The sequence below is a fragment of the Watersipora subatra genome, chromosome 4, assembly GCF_963576615.1.
Source record: "Watersipora subatra chromosome 4, tzWatSuba1.1, whole genome shotgun sequence".
NCBI classification, from domain to species: Eukaryota; Metazoa; Bryozoa; class Gymnolaemata; order Cheilostomatida; family Watersiporidae; genus Watersipora; species Watersipora subatra.
The window spans coordinates 47,197,622-47,215,682 of record NC_088711.1 but is presented as its reverse complement, the minus strand read 5'-3'; the positions used below and the strand labels follow the sequence as shown (position 1 = coordinate 47,215,682).

Genomic DNA, 18,061 nt, shown 5'->3' with positions numbered 1-18,061 from the left:
CAACCAGAAAGTAACAAGTCTGTGCTAAGAGCCTGCTGAGTGTAAGTGCCATATGGAGAAGGATTTAAACACTAAAACAGAACCAAATAAGTCCTAAAATTCTGACTGATATAAACTGCACATAGCCAAGGACTCACCAACCAGAAAAGTACTAAATATGTCCCAAGATCTTGATGAGTACAATCGCTATATAGACAAGGATTTAACCAACAAAGCAGAACCAAGTAAGTACTAAATTCCTGAGAAATATAAACTGCACATAGCCAAGGACTCATCAACCAAAAAAGTACCAAATATGTCCCAATATCCTGATGAGTACAATCTCCATATAGAGAAGGATTTAAACAACAAAGCAGAACCAAACAAGTGCTAAACTCCTAAAAAATATAAACTGTACATAACCAAGGACCTTACAACCAGAAAGTAACAAGTCTGTGCTAAGAGCCTGCTGAGTGTAAGTGCCATATGGAGAAGGATTTAAACACTAAAACAGAACCAAATAAGTCCTAAAATTCTGACTGATATAAACTGCACATAGCCAAGGACTCACCAACCAGAAAAGTACCAAATATATGCTAAGATCCTTATGAGTATAAGCGCCACATAAAAAAGGATTTAAACAATAAAACAAAACCAAATAAGTGCTAAAATCCTAAAAAAACATAAACTCCACATACATCAAGGACTCTGCCAACCAGAAAAGTACCAAATGTGGGCTAAGATCCTGATGAATATAAGCACTATATAGAGAAGGATTTAAACACTAAAACAGAACCAAATAAGTGCTAAACTCCTGAGATAAGAGTATAAGCTCCATATCGAGGAAAAGTTAAACACTAAAACGTAGGCCTAACAACCCGAGAACAAAACTGATGTGATAACATAACAACAGGCCTACGGCCCTTACGATGCGATGAAGGTAACAGCCAGCCACTGACACCCAAGCGCAACTATTAATTTGGGAGCCCTAATTACTACTAGTTGTTGTGCTTAGTTGACTGTGGTACCAACAACTGCTGTCCGACAGCTGCTTGGACCAAGGGAGTGGATCCTGAGTGCCTAGCTACGTAGTCGGCTTGCCTTGTTAGTTACTAGACCATTATTATGCTATAACCACAGGCATCCGACAGTTATCCCTGGCAGGAGAGGGAGTAACTATCGGGTGCCCGTGTCTAGAAGAATATCCATCCATTTCAAGAACTGCTGAATACCAAAATAGTGGGAATATCCTGGCAATATTATAATGTTAAACCGATAATAAAATTCTAAGTCTAAAAACATAAATTTTTTAAAATGTTTCCAATTGCATGACTCATGTCATATATGGCCATATAGTAGAACAATTTTATCATCAAACAATTTATTAATTGGCAGCCGGAACGCCCATGGTCGGACTGACAAGCATACCTCGACCGTGGGCGTTTCGGCTGCCAACTAATAACCCTCTGTGTTAATTGGCTGAGTAGAAATTTATCAAAAGCAAGGAATCACACGTGTGGAAAATCACAGTGACGAAAGAAGAGGTAAAGAATTAATAAAAAAACTGCTCAAAATCCGTGCATGCACAAAATGCAAATAAATACTTTTACTTTGAGTTGCTGTACTTATGGGATTACAGAGATTACGCCTACAAGAGGATTCGGCTACAAGAGGTTTCGCCTACACTTCCTGGAGGTTACGTCTACGCTTCCTGGAGGTTACGTCTACACTTCATGGAGGTTACGTCTACAGTTATGGAGATGGTGCATACCATTGATTGTTGAAGAAAAAATGTAAGAAAAATGGTAAAAAATAATGCAATAATAGTGTTTTCACTTAACATTGATTGAAAAATATACTACCGATTAAAGTTATCTATCAATAAGAACGAAAATCGTGGAAGTGTAAAATAAAAACAATTTATTATCTCCTTTCCTTTCTTGGGGTGCCAGAGATTACGCCTACAAGTGATTTCGCCTACAGGAGATTACGCCTACAAGTGATTTTGCCTACAGGAGATTACGTCTACAGGTGATTTTGCATACAGGAGATTACGCCTACAAGTGATTTTGCCTACAGGAGAGTACGTCTACAAGCTGATAGACTATGCCTACGATCTAGGATATTGCCCCTACTTTAATTCCGTGAATTGTGATGAAAATTACGAATGGCATGATGAATGCATGTTATGAACATGTGTTGATGTATTTTATTATGTAAATTATTTTTTATATCAAATCCTATAATCATCCATATATCAAATCCTTGCAAATATATAAATTTAATTCGAGTTGATTATTGGGAACCATGGTGATTTAACAGCCGTTTATTTGCAACAAAGCGTGTTATTGAAGTTAAACCCACACTTTTATTGAATCATTAAGCAAAAAACAAGCGCATGTATTTTTGAAGTTGTTACTCATACATACAGACACATGTCAATAACTGAGTATTTCTATGTTATCAGACCTGCCAACCCAAAAGTGGGGCAATGCGTGAGATTTAATTTTGGGGCAATTGATGTATCAATGACAGCATATATAAAATTTTGGAAATTGGGGCAAAAATCTCATGCATTTCTCACGCATTTTCATTTTTTCTTTGGGGTGATTGCGTGAGTCTCATGCCCAATGCGTGAGAGTTGGCAGGTATGTATGTTATCAGCAGCCATCACTAAAAGTGATCAATGGTTGTTGGTCAATATATCATGGCATAACTTTGGAGTTGTTTTTTATCTCCTATTGCATACCATTATGTTTCACTTTTACATGGAGCCTCCCTCACAGCCGGTTGAGATCACCCTTGAGTACATATGCATATATACAGAGTAAATTACAAATACAAGTTATATGATTTACAATAGTGTCATCCATCATAAATGAGCAAAAGAAGGCTCTCATAAAAATTTGATTTTTCTGCATATAACCCATTATCTCACTTTGATACAAAAGAAATTATTTACTAAACAATATTGTTTTAGCAAGAAAAAATATGACATAAAGGAGCCAACTCTAAATTAACAAAAAGACCACAAAACAATAAAGCACGTTTGATAAAATTATGCTAAAGTGGCCATAGCTTCAACCACATTGTAATGATGTAATAAATATCTTTGAAATGAAGTAAAAACCGATTTCTCAATCTCCTTGCATGGCTACTATAACTGCTCTCTTTAGCTTTGCTATATAATAAGCATAGATTAAAAGACTATTTCGAAGTGAATATCATTTAGACTTATACAAAATTACTCACTTTTGTATAATTTGGAGGAATTGGGCTTCTTTTGTACACACAACAGTTCACATACTAAGTACACAATCTTGCAGTATTTTTACTTGCTGAAGTTTTCCTATTTCATCAATTGAATCAATAGATAGATTATAAGTTTAGGATTTATTCCGCAAAAAAATACAAACATCCAGTTACAGATTTATTTGCTCCATTTTCTCATTCATCACATATAAGCACCATCATGTCAGTGATACATCTTGAAATGGTAGTATCTGTACTTGTACTAGTATTTGTTCAATAACGTAAGTATCGTCATATCACCCTATCTTCTGACTGTCATCATTCTTTCTCAATCGACTTTCAATGTTCTACAAAGTAAAGTAGAAGGTCATAAAAAAGCAATATGTTTTTTGAGAATATTAGAAAGTATGATCATGCAATTTACTTTCTCTAGCTCGATACATTAGAAACCGAACACTGAGCGGATAAGAAAATTTGCACAGAGAGATGAGGAGGAAAATGGCAGCAAGTATAAACAAGTATTGTAAGTGTTTTAGCTCACCATAAACTAATGAGTTAACTTTATATGAGATACAAAAACAATTTGTAAAATTGTTTTCTTTTTAAATACAAATTTGGTAAAATTCACTCAAAAGAACCTTAACCGTAGAGCACTAAGTACTAGAGTAAGGGTTGTTCATCTGTGACTGGTTGTCTACAGATTGGTTGTGTAATATGTTTAAAAAGAAAGCACTGCAAAAACAACAAAAATTGTCAGTGGGATTTACTGGTTGTTTGATAGTGAGTGATAATACTGAATCACGATAATCATAAAATCATAGGCGCAATCATAATCAAAGTATATACCCAGTAAGTTCGATACACCTTGATAAGGAATTTGGAACACTAATTATTAGATTTTTTTTAACTGGCATTAATACAGTGTGATTGTATGTGATTCAATTCTTTTGCAATTGCATGAAAAAATGAAGCATTAAAATGAAAACCTGTTATATTTTTTCAAAATTTGCTATTGACATTTCATCTATGGAAATGGCTTGACGATATTTTACGAATTGGAAGTAAAAACTTGACATTCAATGGAGCCAGCGGTATACCGTATTTTAAAAAAATCATGCGATGAAGTTTATTATTTACAACCGCAATCCAAGGATGTGTGGATGACGCAGTTTAGATGAAAATGACATGCAATGAAGATTGATCAGTAAACAAGAGCAGATGACTTCTGTTGATTTCGCATAACAGAGAGGGGCTGGCCCACAGTTGTCACTATTTTTCTGCAAACTGTGTAATGCTCTAATAATATTAGTAGCTCTAGACCGATGTTAAAGGAATAAAATTACCAAGCACTCATACACCAGCACTGTCATGGGTGATGCCTGTTTAGAGTAGCAATTTTATGTTGTTGAGAATACCATGGTTTAGATAATTAAAAGTGTTTGAGTTTATAAATTTTTGCCTTTAGATATAAATAAATTTGATTTATAGTTAATATTTACCAATATCAAATCAAATATCTTTATACTTTTTAAAATTAAAATAAAATATTATATAAAATAAACATAAAATACTATTTATATATTCATAATAAATATAAATACATAAATATATTTATATTTGCTATAAACTTGAATTTATACCAAATATAAATATTTGTTATAATTTTTGGCATTTTTTGAATTTATAACAAATATTTATGGCACTGTAATGATAATGCACTACTTTTTGATTCGTATGCCAATCACTCGCATTAATAATATTATTTTATACTACAGAAAGAAAGATTGTATACCCATACCTCTGGCAGAGTCACCTATCACTGGAATGATCGCCACAGCTGCACCTCTCATTGACAACGTACCATCTCAGATGGAGCAAGATAGAGCACATAGCAGCCATCAAGATATCTCTGAGAGGTATAAAAACAGTAACATAGCAGTTCAATCGTTAGATTTTAGATGAAATTTTTGGAGTAGAATTATGTAGGACTAATCACTAGCACCAGACTTTACAAAATCACTGCAAGTATCTACAAACTAAGAATTCACTAATTTAGGTTATCAATTAGTTTTGATGCTGGAAATAAATTGTCCTAATTTACATAACATAGAATTAATGGTTAATGCACATAATTTTTGCCAGATACAGAACAAATCAACCTAAGCTAAGTTACAGGTATAATATTCTAAAATGTTCAAACAGTAATATAATGATTAAACTTTTGCTTCATAGTTTGTGAACCAAAAGCCCTGCTAATCATTGTATGAGCTAGTTTAGCCTGTTTAGACTAGCTTTAAGAAAGGAGTCGTGTGTTCAACAACAGCAAAACTCTAATAGACAACTCCCAAACCGCTTGTTGAGAGAGTCTAGAGCTATTTTTGTGCCTGCTACATATTGCATAAAATGATACTTGGTAGGCTAAGAGACGAGGTATTAAGGGACTCCATGCGAGTGCCGAGAAAGTGGCCCAAGATGAACTGACAACTTAGCTGATAACACAAAGCCTCAACAGCTACACAAGACAAAGCTCCCATGCTGCAACAAGATTTATGCTCTCTTGAATCTTGAGCCAAAATTTGGCACATGAAATTTAATCCACAAAAGTATTACCATCTCTCTATTGGCAAGTTGTCTTTGCCGATGGATACAAATAACTTTCTCATCTTATGTGATAACCATCTTCAAAGTGTGACTTCTAATCCTTATTTTGTGGTAGAGTTGAAGAACGATCTGAAATTTAATCAACATATTTTTAAAATTGAATCCGAGGAAGAGCAATTAATCGGCATGCTTACAATGGTTCTGAAAGATGCAGATCAAAAGACAAGAAAGATAGCTGATACTTCACGAGTTAGACCTGGTCCTGAGTATGGCTGCATGGTTTGGGACCCATACCTTACAAAGGATATTACTTTACTAAAGTGAACTCAAAACGCTGCACTGAGATTTTTGTATAGACAAAAAAGCAGAGTTAGTTTTCTTCAACTATGAGAAATTAATTATTTTGAAACCTTGAAAGACAGATGAGTTAAACTTTGTCATAATGTTTTTAGTAAAATTCTGGGTGGTGATATTGACTTATTGATCAGGACCGATATCAATATACCAATATTGACATTGGTCCCATTTGCTACCTGGCACTTGTAATTTAGATGTTGCGTACAAAGCTACATACATGGAAAATGGTAGCGTACAGCCTGCTACGCGGTGTTGGCGTTTCATAATTTACAGTTTTAGCCTAATTGTACTGCTCAGAGGATGAAATTTTTAATGTAATGTTACTTATCACCATAGACCTATTAACTATACTAGACTGGGCAATCCAATGCATCACGGCTCAGCATTGTGTCCTACTTAAATAGCCACATTCTTCACGACGTAAACGTCAACGCTTTGTTCACTTCCAGCTGGTCAGGCAAGCGAGTCATCATTGTTTACATTGAAAAAATGGCTGAGACAGCTTTGTTGCTACATGTAATTTGACATAACTACTAAAGTACACAAGATATTGGTTTAAAATTTTAGATGCAAAGCTTATACACTATGCTTTTCCTACCCTGCAAATTTGTAAACATAAAGTTGAATATTTCATATGTAAAGTGCCAGTAAAAATGTATATTGATCTATTCAAAAATATTGCAAAATTATCAATGTTGCCCTATGCTATGGGCTAACATGTCAGATAACTAGGTGCACAAACTGATTTCAAATGCATACCCACTGGTAAATGATACACTGATCGCAGTCTGCCATGAATATAAATGTTGGGTCTTAGGTGTTATGCAAACAGCATCAGAAAATAGGTCCATGTTCACTTTGTTGCTTTGTTCACTTTGCCTAGTCCAGGCCATATTTTTAAAGGTTGACTTGCAACAAAATTCACATTACAGTTATTTGGTATCAAAAGATTCGCCATGTCTTACTCTGTAGTGTGGTAGGTGCCAAATATGTGGAAATGTGATTAAAAGCTCTTAAAAGCTCAAAAACAAAAAGCCGCCGTAGATTGGAATCTCTTGATTTCGATGACGTATCCGCGCTGTATGGTTATTGTCTTGTCACGTGATGTTCTCGCGTGAATTGAAAGGCCAATAAAAAGCTCAATATCAAACTTATCGTAGCAATAGCTTATGATAAACACTTCGGGTTTTACCTAAGACTCCGTATCAAATATAGATGCTCGCTACTTTACAGTTTCGGCTTGGCCATTCCGTTAGACTATTCATGTCTGAGTTGCGTTCATAAAAAAATGTCAAATTCTGAAAAGTTAAGACCCTGGCGTTTCGAGCCTGACGCTCTATCTGAAGAAGATCCTCAACAGAATCAAACCTCCCAGCAAGTAAGCACCGACACTAGCCAGCTCTTATGTGCCAAGCTAGCTAGTGGTAATAGTTTTAGCTTGAGAGTGATAGAACGAATATTATTATATATGATTTTAATGATGATAATTATCGCTTCAATATTGCCAAAATATAATTACAGATTTTTCTTGAATGACAACATTAACAATTTTAATATTTAAATCTAGTGCTGCACTGATATACTGTTGGATAACATCGACCTGATGTATTAGCTATGGTTGCATAGACATATCTGTTCATTTCTTTAGGAGCTAATACCACCGGCTACAGAGTGGTGTGCCTGCAAGCGTTGTCAAGACATGCCATCTCTTCCTGGATGTTTGTCCTGCCATTATGCTGAGTTTGCGCATTGTCTCCTTGACCGAGGGGAGCATGAATGCCTGTGTATGCATCCTGGTGTAAACGAATTTGTGGCGTCTGCACCCCTTGAGTTGAGGTGGAATAATTACCTGCGATATCATAGTGAGTTGGATATTCATTTAATGCCAACAACACCAAGGCTATGCTAATGTGTCAAGCATTATCTAAAATTCTTGTGTTACACATTTAATGCATCAGTTGAACACACATATTCTGAACTCGTGGAACACAAGGAGAACTGGTATATTTGGCTTGTACACTTACTACAGTAGAGAGTGTATTAGTTTTATGACTTTATTATATAAAGATCGAGATTATTTTGATGATCAGCAGTTATTGTTTTTCAATAATTGTTTTGGTAGATAATCTATTCCCATTTGGAGAGCCATCGCCAAATGCTCGGAAAAGGTTGTGTGCATACCGCAATCTTGTGTTTTGGTTTATGCCGCAAATCTTGTTTGCAAGTCTGCAAACTCTTCTTCATCATCCGTTGGTGGGAAAAGAGCCCGAATCTTAGACACCAAGCAGGCAGGTAGAGGCCGTCGCTCACGGCGACAAATTTGCGGCATAAGCCAAAACACAAGCTTGCAGTATGCACACAACCTTTGTAACAACATCCGTTGTAATGGACCTCACTCTCAGGTCGTGGGAAATTAGATCGGACTGGCATCGCTTGAAGCCTTCCAGCTCCATGGTGTTAGAGCTGGTGGTCTCCGTTGACTGCAAAATAAAGAAAGTTACGACCAACAATTACTTTCACATTATTTGAATGAACTATTTAGCTAGATGAGCAACTTCATGTTTATGTATTGATAACTACTAAAAAATTTGGATTTTTGTCAGGCTGTGAAGTAAAAACTGTCAAAGTTTTACCTTGACAAGATGGCTGCTGACTATTAAACTGCAGCTCTGATCCATCATAGTGTAGGCTCTGTATAGTGCGCAATGCCCCGGACTAGTGCATCTACCGTCACCTGCCAAATCAAGCTCCCAATCGATTGCTGCCATCAATCCCTTGTTATGCAGGGTGTACTGCTCAGCAATACACTGTAAAATATTGTAAAACTTCATTATACAAGATTAATTTGTATCATTATCATTAGTCTAAGAATGTAGAATCCTCTTCCCCCTTTTTGTGCTATATTATGATGAAGAATCAGAATTTTGAATTATAATATATTTTGCTTGAAGGATGACATATTTTCATTTCAAGAAAAAATTGTTTCTAAATGTCGTTATTCAATTAGTGTGCCAAGCTTTTACTCACATTTTCCAAGTTTATGAGTAAATATTAACACTCACACCATGTAAGTATTCTCTTTGTTGGTAGAGGCAAACGCTGTGGCTTGGTATTGCGATGTTCAGGAGCGACAGAAAACGGAGGTTCTGCGTAAGGCATCCGCCAGAAGAGTGATGCAGCTGCCAGCAGGCGGGCGGTTGATGACGTGAGCTCTGTTCACCCTGGCAGTTGTTTCCCAAGTGTACAATCGGTGACAGGAGGCACATGTAACCTTGAACTCTACCCATCCGCCTTCTCGCACCATCGTGAATGAGCAGGGGAGGGCGCAGGTGTGACAGTGAAATAGTCGCTGGAGTGCTGTCACACTTACTATTATTTTCTCCTCTTTGAAGGAGGATTCGGGTCTGAAATCACGACACAATAGTTGACTTGCAATAAGATTTGTACAACATCATTTCCTGTTATTATATCATATTTGCTTGATCAGAAAAAGAATAAATATATAGCCATGCAATCATGACACAGATTTTACAAAACCCTATCAGAATCCATGATATTGTAAACATAAAATGTGAGTAATAACTCTATGGATATTTTTTATATTTTGTCAAGTTTGGTTTAGTTCAGCTCTATCTTACATGTAATTGGAGAGCGTTTGACGCTGGCCAACATAGCGCTCAAACTCTTCCCAGTCTTCCGTGGTTGGCACAAATTCTTCATCTAATACTAATAATAATCAACTAATAATATTAATATGCTATTAACGATGATACCAGAAAATGACAATAACTATTTTATATAACATATCTATAAGTGAGTGGGGTTAAGAAATTTGGCGAAATTAATCGTGAAACAACATTATTTTATCAATTATATATTAATATATTACGTTTTACAGATAGATATGCAGTATGAATTAGTTTTGTTATTATAATAAGGATAATACACGTAATTAAAAAGATAAAATACTAATAATATAATATTACAATTAAATGACATTAATATTGTTATATTAAATATAGATTAATACAGTACTATTAGGAGAATACTAGAAAATAACCCGAGTTACAACTACTAATACAAGTAGTTCATAAAATAAATTACTCACGTGCTTTGGTGACATGTGGAGTATGCAAACAGGTTAGAAAACATGTCGTCTTTGAACTGGCGAAAACAAAAGTAAGAGTAAGCAGGCGAATAAATAAAGTTTGTCACATCCAGCTTCACCCAGTTGTTCCACGCCCGGTGGAGGTCTGGTCTTTTCTCAGCTCTTGGCCAAAAAAGGTGCTTCTCAGCTTGGCAGCTGCACAAACACTATGTGGCGCGTTAGAGATTATGACGAATTGAAATAAACAAGTTTAATATGAGAAAGCGTGTTTGCTATTTGCGATGGATCAAACTTGAACTGAAACTAACATTATCTGGTCATGTGACTTACAATTCCCGCTATATGGCGCGAAAAATTTCTACAGCATTTTTCAACCATCATAGCGGACCAAAAGGCTCATCATTTTTATCAGAGGATGATATGCAATCGTTCAAGCTAAGCTTAAAAAATTAAACATATTTTTATGCTATGTTTTGAGATATCAGTGCTCAAAGTTGCAGCATTACGATGCCGATAAAATAGACGCGTACGAACAATAGACATGGTTTTTATCGCAAGCGTGAAGTATATTTGTGAAAATAGTTCGACGAATAAGGATGCATGAAAGTGTAAACATAAACTATCTCGCACACATTTTAGCCGTTTTAGCACACATACGTCACATTTTAGCCGTTTTGGAAAACGAATCCAAACTAGGGCGGTCTCGTGTGGCTGCGATTTTATGTTCGTTTTTTAGCTTTTGCGAGCTTTTAATCACATTCCCACATATTTGGCACCCACAACACAATAGAGTAAGACATGGCGAATCTTTTGATACCAAATAACTGTAATGTGAATTTTGTTGCAAGTCAACCTTTAAGTAGGAAGCCATGGAGAGTGGAGCAACTACCAGCACTGGAAATGATTCAAAGGTAAATTTTACTTAAATTGTTTTCAAGTGTGGTTGTGAAAGGTACCTAGATATGAAGAGCAAGAAATCTTGCGGATTTTTTCGAGATATGCATACAAATAATAGTTATTCCAAAATGTTTTCCTAAAGTTCATTGCTGGCACTAATATTTGAAAAGTTGCTTCGCACAAAGAGGTGCCAACCGCGAAGTAGACAAAGTGTTGCCCATTTCATGAAGTTTTTCATGACCATGGCAAGTAGACATGGGCTAGTAAATGAGTATGGTGATGGCTGCCATACTAGAACCTACTGCTGTACTAAGGGTATTTGATTCTCCGCCAAAATATTTACAACCGACTCAACCAAAGCATAGACGACTGTTATGCCGACCAACACTATCTAAATCATCTCCACTAGACCGCAATGAGCCAGTCCTGGAACCTTCACTTTGCTATGAAGAGCCGACAGCCGCCAAGCAATCTGAAGAGATCATTCCCGACCCTCTACATAAGCGTACCTCATACCTTGGAATAGGGAATTAAATTTTTCAAACATTTCGCGAGGCCAAGTATTTACTTCTGTACAAGCTTAGACAAGAGCATATAGAAACACTGTCCTCAAAGATTCGGGCCAAGGAAGGTTTCAACAATAATCCAGACATCCGTGGCTTCAAATCTGCACTGAAAGCTCGACTAGTGAAAACAGACATCACACCAAGCACCAGTGCTAACTGTCCTGATTGTGATAGCTCAGATGGCCCCTGCTCCCTACTTCTCTCATCTAAACGAAGAAAAATTATTGTAGAAAGTGACGATGACTTCCATGATTATTTGGAATCAAGCGAACGGCTGGAAATCGATCTGTCAAAATCTGTCTCGGACATAGTGGAGTACGTCGGTAGGTAAATACAACCAATTCCTCCAAATTTTCTACAAAACAACAGATCTGGCACACATTGCAGCCTTGCTGCATGTGCTAAACTGCATGACGGCCTATATTGTGGTACATGATTTAGGTATGTACATGTATTTTGGTATTAGCTACTTTCACTAATTGTTAGTGTATAGAGCAGATATACAGGTAGCAGAGTGGCTTGAAATAATACTGCAGCAAATCAGTGAGATGTAGGTAAATTTATTTTACGGTTGATACATATACTTTTTATAATAATATTAACATATAATATTTATTTAGCAGGTTATGTGGTACGGAGCTTAAAACTCAACTGCAATGACTGCACCAGCTTTATAGCCTCCTGTCCAGGTTTACGCACCAGGGATGATGTGACACTAATCGGTGTAAAATATGGAGGTGGTCTGTTTACACCTCATCCTGTCATCACAAAGATATGTCTAGGCTCAGAACAGATTATACGGTGGTGTGTCGACTTACAAGGAATCACTGCAGACATACACAAGCTGGTGGTCACTAAGACTCTTTTATTGGTTTTACAAAGCAATTTGCATCAGGAATTTCCATGCTCAAGTCACAGCGCAGCTAGGGTTAGTTAAAACTATCACATCCAGATATGTCAGAATTAGAATTCACCACGAGGCTACAAAGGTAGCAGCTAACAAAAGTAATCTTAGATCAAAGCTCAGCCGACTGGTCGTCTTTAGTCAAGTGTAGCCTGTCAAAATAATTATGTCTAGAAAAGTGTACCATTTGTCGTTTGTTTTCTACGATTTTTCTGATGCTGTTTGCATAACACCTAAGACTCAACATTTATGTTCATGGCAGACTGCGATCAGTGTACCATTTACCAGTGTGTATGCATTTGAAATCAGTTTGTGCACCTAGTTATCTGACATGTTAGCCCATAGCATAGGGCAACATTGATAATTTTGCAATATTTTTGAATAGATATATACATTTTTATTGGCACTTTACATATGAAATATTCAACTTTATGTTTACAAATTTGCAGGGTAGGTAAAGCATAGTGTATAAGCTTTGCATCTAAAATTTTAAACCAATATCTTGTGTACTTTAGTAGTTATGTCAAATTACATGTAGCAACAAAGCTGTCTCAGCCATTCTTTCAATGTAAACAATGATGACTCGCTTGCCTGACCAGCTGGAAGTGAACAAAGCGTTGACGTTACGTCGCGAGGAATGTGGCTATTTATGTAGGACAGTAATGCTTCGCATTGCCCAGTCTAGTATAGTTAATAGGTCTATGCTTATCACAATTAGCCATCCCAAGACAAACAGTTTTAACTCATGATTCAACCTTTCAATCAATCAACCTTGCATGCAACACAAAATAATAAAACCACTACATAATTATATGTAATATATATTATGTATATGGTATAATATACCAAAGATATAATATTACTACTACTATGTATATATTAGCAATGCATAAGACATTGCTAAAACAATGTTTTACAAAGCAAGCTAAAACAAAGCAATGCGTAAAACATTAAAAGTGATCAGAATGGAACAATTTAGTTATAAAACAACTATTTATTTTTTTGTTATTTATTCGCAAATAATCATATTATTTGCATCAGGCTGTACGCTACCATTTTTCATGTATGTAGCTTTGTACGCAACATCCTAATTACAAGTCCCAGGTAGCAAATGGGACCAATGTCAATATTGGTATATTGATATCGGTCCTGATCAATAAGTCAATATCACCACCCAGAATTTTACTAAAAACATTATGAAAAAGTTTAACTCATCAGTCTTTCAAGGTTTCAAAATAATTAATTTCTCATAGTTGAAGAAAACTAATTCTGCTTTTTTGTCTATACAAAAATCTCAGTGCAGCGTTTTGAGTTCACTTTAGTAAGGTAATATCCTTTGTAAAGTAAGGGTCCCAAACCATGCAGCCATACTCAAGACCAGGTCTAACTCGTGAAGTATCAGCTATCTTTCTTGTCTTTTGATCTGCATCTTTTAGAACCATTGTAAGCATGCCGATTAATTGCTCTTCCTCGGATTCAATTTTAAAAATATGTTGATTAAATTTCAGATCGTTCTGCAACTCTACCACAAAATAAGGATTAGAAGTCACACTTTGAAGATGGTTGTCACATAAGGTGAGAAAGTTATTTGTATCCATCGGCAAAGACGACTTGCCAATAGAGAGATGGTAATACTTTTGTGGATTAAATTTCATGTGCCAAATTTTGGCTCAAGATTCAAGAGAGCATAAATCTTGTTGCAGCATGGGAGTTTTGTCTTGTGTAGCTGTTGAGGCTCTGTGTTATCAGCTAAGTTGTCAGTTCATCTTCGGCCACATTCTTGGCACTCGCATGAAGTCCCTTAATACCTCGTCTCTTAGCCTACCAAGCATCATTTTATGCAATATGTAGCAGGCACAAAAATGGCTCTAGACTCTCTCAACAAGCTGTTTGGGAGTTGTCTGTTAGAGTTTTGCTGTTGTTAAACACACGACTCCTTTCTTAAAGCTAGTCTAAACAGGCTAAACTAGCTCATACAATGATTAGCAGGGCTTTTGGCTCACAAAATATGAAGCAAAAGTTTAATCATTATATTACTGTTTGAACATATTAGAATATTATACCTATAACCTAGCTTAGGTTGATTTGTTCTGTATCTTGCAAAAATTATGTGCATTAACCATTAATTCTATGTTATGTACATTAGGACAATTTATTTCCAGCATCAAAACTAATTGATAACCTAAATCAGTGAATTCCTAGTTTGTAGATACTTGCAGTGATTTTGTCAAGTCTGGTACTAGTGAAAAGTCCTACATAATTCTACTCCGAAAATTTCATCTAAAATTTACCGATTAAACTGCTACATGTATGTTACTATTTTTATACCTCTCAGAGATATCTTGATGGCTGCTATGTGCTCTATCTTGCTCCATCTGAGGTGGTACGTTGTCAATGAGAGGTGCAGCTGTGGCGATCATTCCAGTGATAGGTGACTCTGCCAGAGGTATGGGTATACAATCTTTCTTTCTGTAGTATAAAATAATATTATTAATGCGAGTGATTGGCATACGAATCAAAAAGTAGTGCATTATCATTACAGTGCCATAAATATTTGTTATAAATTCAAAAAATTATAACAAATATTTATATTTGGTATAAATTCAAGTTTATAGCAAATATAAATATATTTATGTATTTATATTTATTATGAATATATAAATAGTATTTTATGTTTATTTTATATAATATTTTATTTTAATTTTAAAAAGTATAAAGATATTTGATTTGATATTGGTAAATATTAACTATAAATCAAATTTATTTATATCTAAAGGCAAAAATTTATAAACTCAAACACTTTTAATTATCTAAACCATGGTATTCTCAACAACATAAAATTGCTACTCTAAACAGGCATCACCCATGACAGTGCTGGTGTATGAGTGCTTGGTAATTTTATTCCTTTAACATCGGTCTAGAGCTACTAATATTATTAGAGCATTACACAGTTTGCAGAAAAATAGTGACAACTGTGGGCCAGCCCCTCTCTGTTATGCGAAATCAACAGAAGTCATCTGCTCTTGTTTACTGATCAATCTTCATTGCATGTCATTTTCATCTAAACTGCGTCATCCACACATCCTTGGATTGCGGTTGTAAATAATAAACTTCATCGCATGATTTTTTTAAAATACGGTATACCGCTGGCTCCATTGAATGTCAAGTTTTTACTTCCAATTCGTAAAATATCGTCAAGCCATTTCCATAGATGAAATGTCAATAGCAAATTTTGAAAAAATATAACAGGTTTTCATTTTAATGCTTCATTTTTTCATGCAATTGCAAAAGAATTGAATCACATACAATCACACTGTATTAATGCCAGTTAAAAAAAATCTAATAATTAGTGTTCCAAATTCCTTATCAAGGTGTATCGAACTTACTGGGTATATACTTTGATTATGATTGCGCCTATGATTTTATGATTATCGTGATTCAGTATTATCACTCACTATCAAACAACCAGTAAATCCCACTGACAATTTTTGTTGTTTTTGCAGTGCTTTCTTTTTAAACATATTACACAACCAATCTGTAGACAACCAGTCACAGATGAGCAACCCTTACTCTAGTACTTAGTGCTCTACGGTTAAGGTTCTTTTGAGTGAATTTTACCAAATTTGTATTTAAAAAGAAAACAATTTTACAAATTGTTTTTGTATCTCATATAAAGTTAACTCATTAGTTTATGGTGAGCTAAAACACTTACAATACTTGTTTATACTTGCTGCCATTTTCCTCCTCATCTCTCTGTGCAAATTTTCTTATCCGCTCAGTGTTCGGTTTCTAATGTATCGAGCTAGAGAAAGTAAATTGCATGATCATACTTTCTAATATTCTCAAAAAACATATTGCTTTTTTATGACCTTCTACTTTACTTTGTAGAACATTGAAAGTCGATTGAGAAAGAATGATGACAGTCAGAAGATAGGGTGATATGACGATACTTACGTTATTGAACAAATACTAGTACAAGTACAGATACTACCATTTCAAGATGTATCACTGACATGATGGTGCTTATATGTGATGAATGAGAAAATGGAGCAAATAAATCTGTAACTGGATGTTTGTATTTTTTTGCGGAATAAATCCTAAACTTATAATATATCAATTGATGAAATAGGAAATCTTCAGCAAATAAAAATACTACAAGGATGTGTACTTAGCATATGAACTGCTGTGTGTACAAAAGTAGCCCAATTCCTCCAGATTATACAAAAGTGAGTAATTTTGTATAAGTCTAAATGACATTCACTTCGAAATAGTCTTTTAATCTATACTTGTTATATAGCAAATCTAAAGAGGAGCAGTCATAGTAGCTATGCAAGGAGATTGAGAAATGGGTTTTTACTTCATTTCAAAGATATTTATTACAGTATTACAAAGTGGTTGAAGCTATGGCCACTTTAGCATAATTTTATCAAACGTGCTTAATTGTTTTGTGGTCTTTTTGTTAATTTAGAGTTGGCTCGTTTATATGTCATATTTTTTCTTGCTAAAACAATATTGTTTAGTAAATAATTTATTTTGTATCAAAGTGAAATAACAGGTTATATGCAGAAAAATCAGATTTTTATGAGAGCCTCCTTTTGCTCATTTATGATGGGTGACACTATTGTAAATCATATAACTTGTATTTGTAATTTACTCTGTATATATGCATATGTACTCAAGGGTGATCTTAACTGGCTGTGAGGGAGGCTCCATGTAAAAATGGAACATAATGGTATGCAATAGGAGATAAAAAACAACTCCAAAGTTATGCCATGATATATTGACCAACAACCATTGATCACTTTTAGTGATGGGCTGCTGACAACATATAGAAATACGCAGTTATTGACATGTGTCTGTATGTATAAGAGTAACAACTTCAAAAATACATACTCTTGTTTTTTGCTTAATGATTCAATAAAAATGTGGTTTTAATTTCAATAAGACGCTTTGTTGCAAATAAACGGCTGTTAAATCACCATGGTTCCCAATAATCAACTCAAATTAAATTTATATATTTGCAAGGATTTGATATATGGATGATTATAAGATTTGATATAAAAAATAATTTACATAATAAAATACATCAACACACGTTCATAACATGCATTCATCGTGCCATTCGTAATTTTCTGCATCACAATTCACAGAATTAAAGTAGGGGCAATATCCTAGATCGTAGGCATAGTCTATCAGCTTGTAGACGTAATCTCCTGTAGGCAAAATCACTTGTAGGCGTAATCTCCTGTGGGCAAAATCACTCGTAGGCGTAATCTCTGGCACCCTACTTATGTTGCTTGACAACAGGTAGTAAGCAATTTTCGTTTTGGGTAAAAAGTACTGTTTTTGAGAAAAAAATCAGTAAAATATTTAGTTTTACTTTTCTTAATCAAATCA

General features: G+C 35.0%; 2 long non-coding RNA genes across 2 annotated transcripts; one reads left to right on the top strand and one right to left on the bottom strand.

Moving 5' to 3' along the window:
• The first annotated feature begins 1,621 nt into the window (after window positions 1-1,621).
• Window positions 1,622-16,777, top strand: LOC137394724 (uncharacterized). Its single transcript, XR_010978361.1, has 3 exons — window positions 1,622-1,772; window positions 15,000-15,110; window positions 16,553-16,777. It is a non-coding gene; the product is annotated as an uncharacterized lncRNA (long non-coding RNA).
• On the bottom strand, window positions 3,389-5,957 carry LOC137395154 (uncharacterized). The gene is made up of 3 exons (XR_010978451.1): window positions 5,842-5,957; window positions 5,030-5,140; window positions 3,389-3,578 (listed from the first exon to the last, which is right to left on the bottom strand). It is a non-coding gene; the product is annotated as an uncharacterized lncRNA (long non-coding RNA).
• Window positions 16,778-18,061: the final 1,284 nt, after the last annotated feature.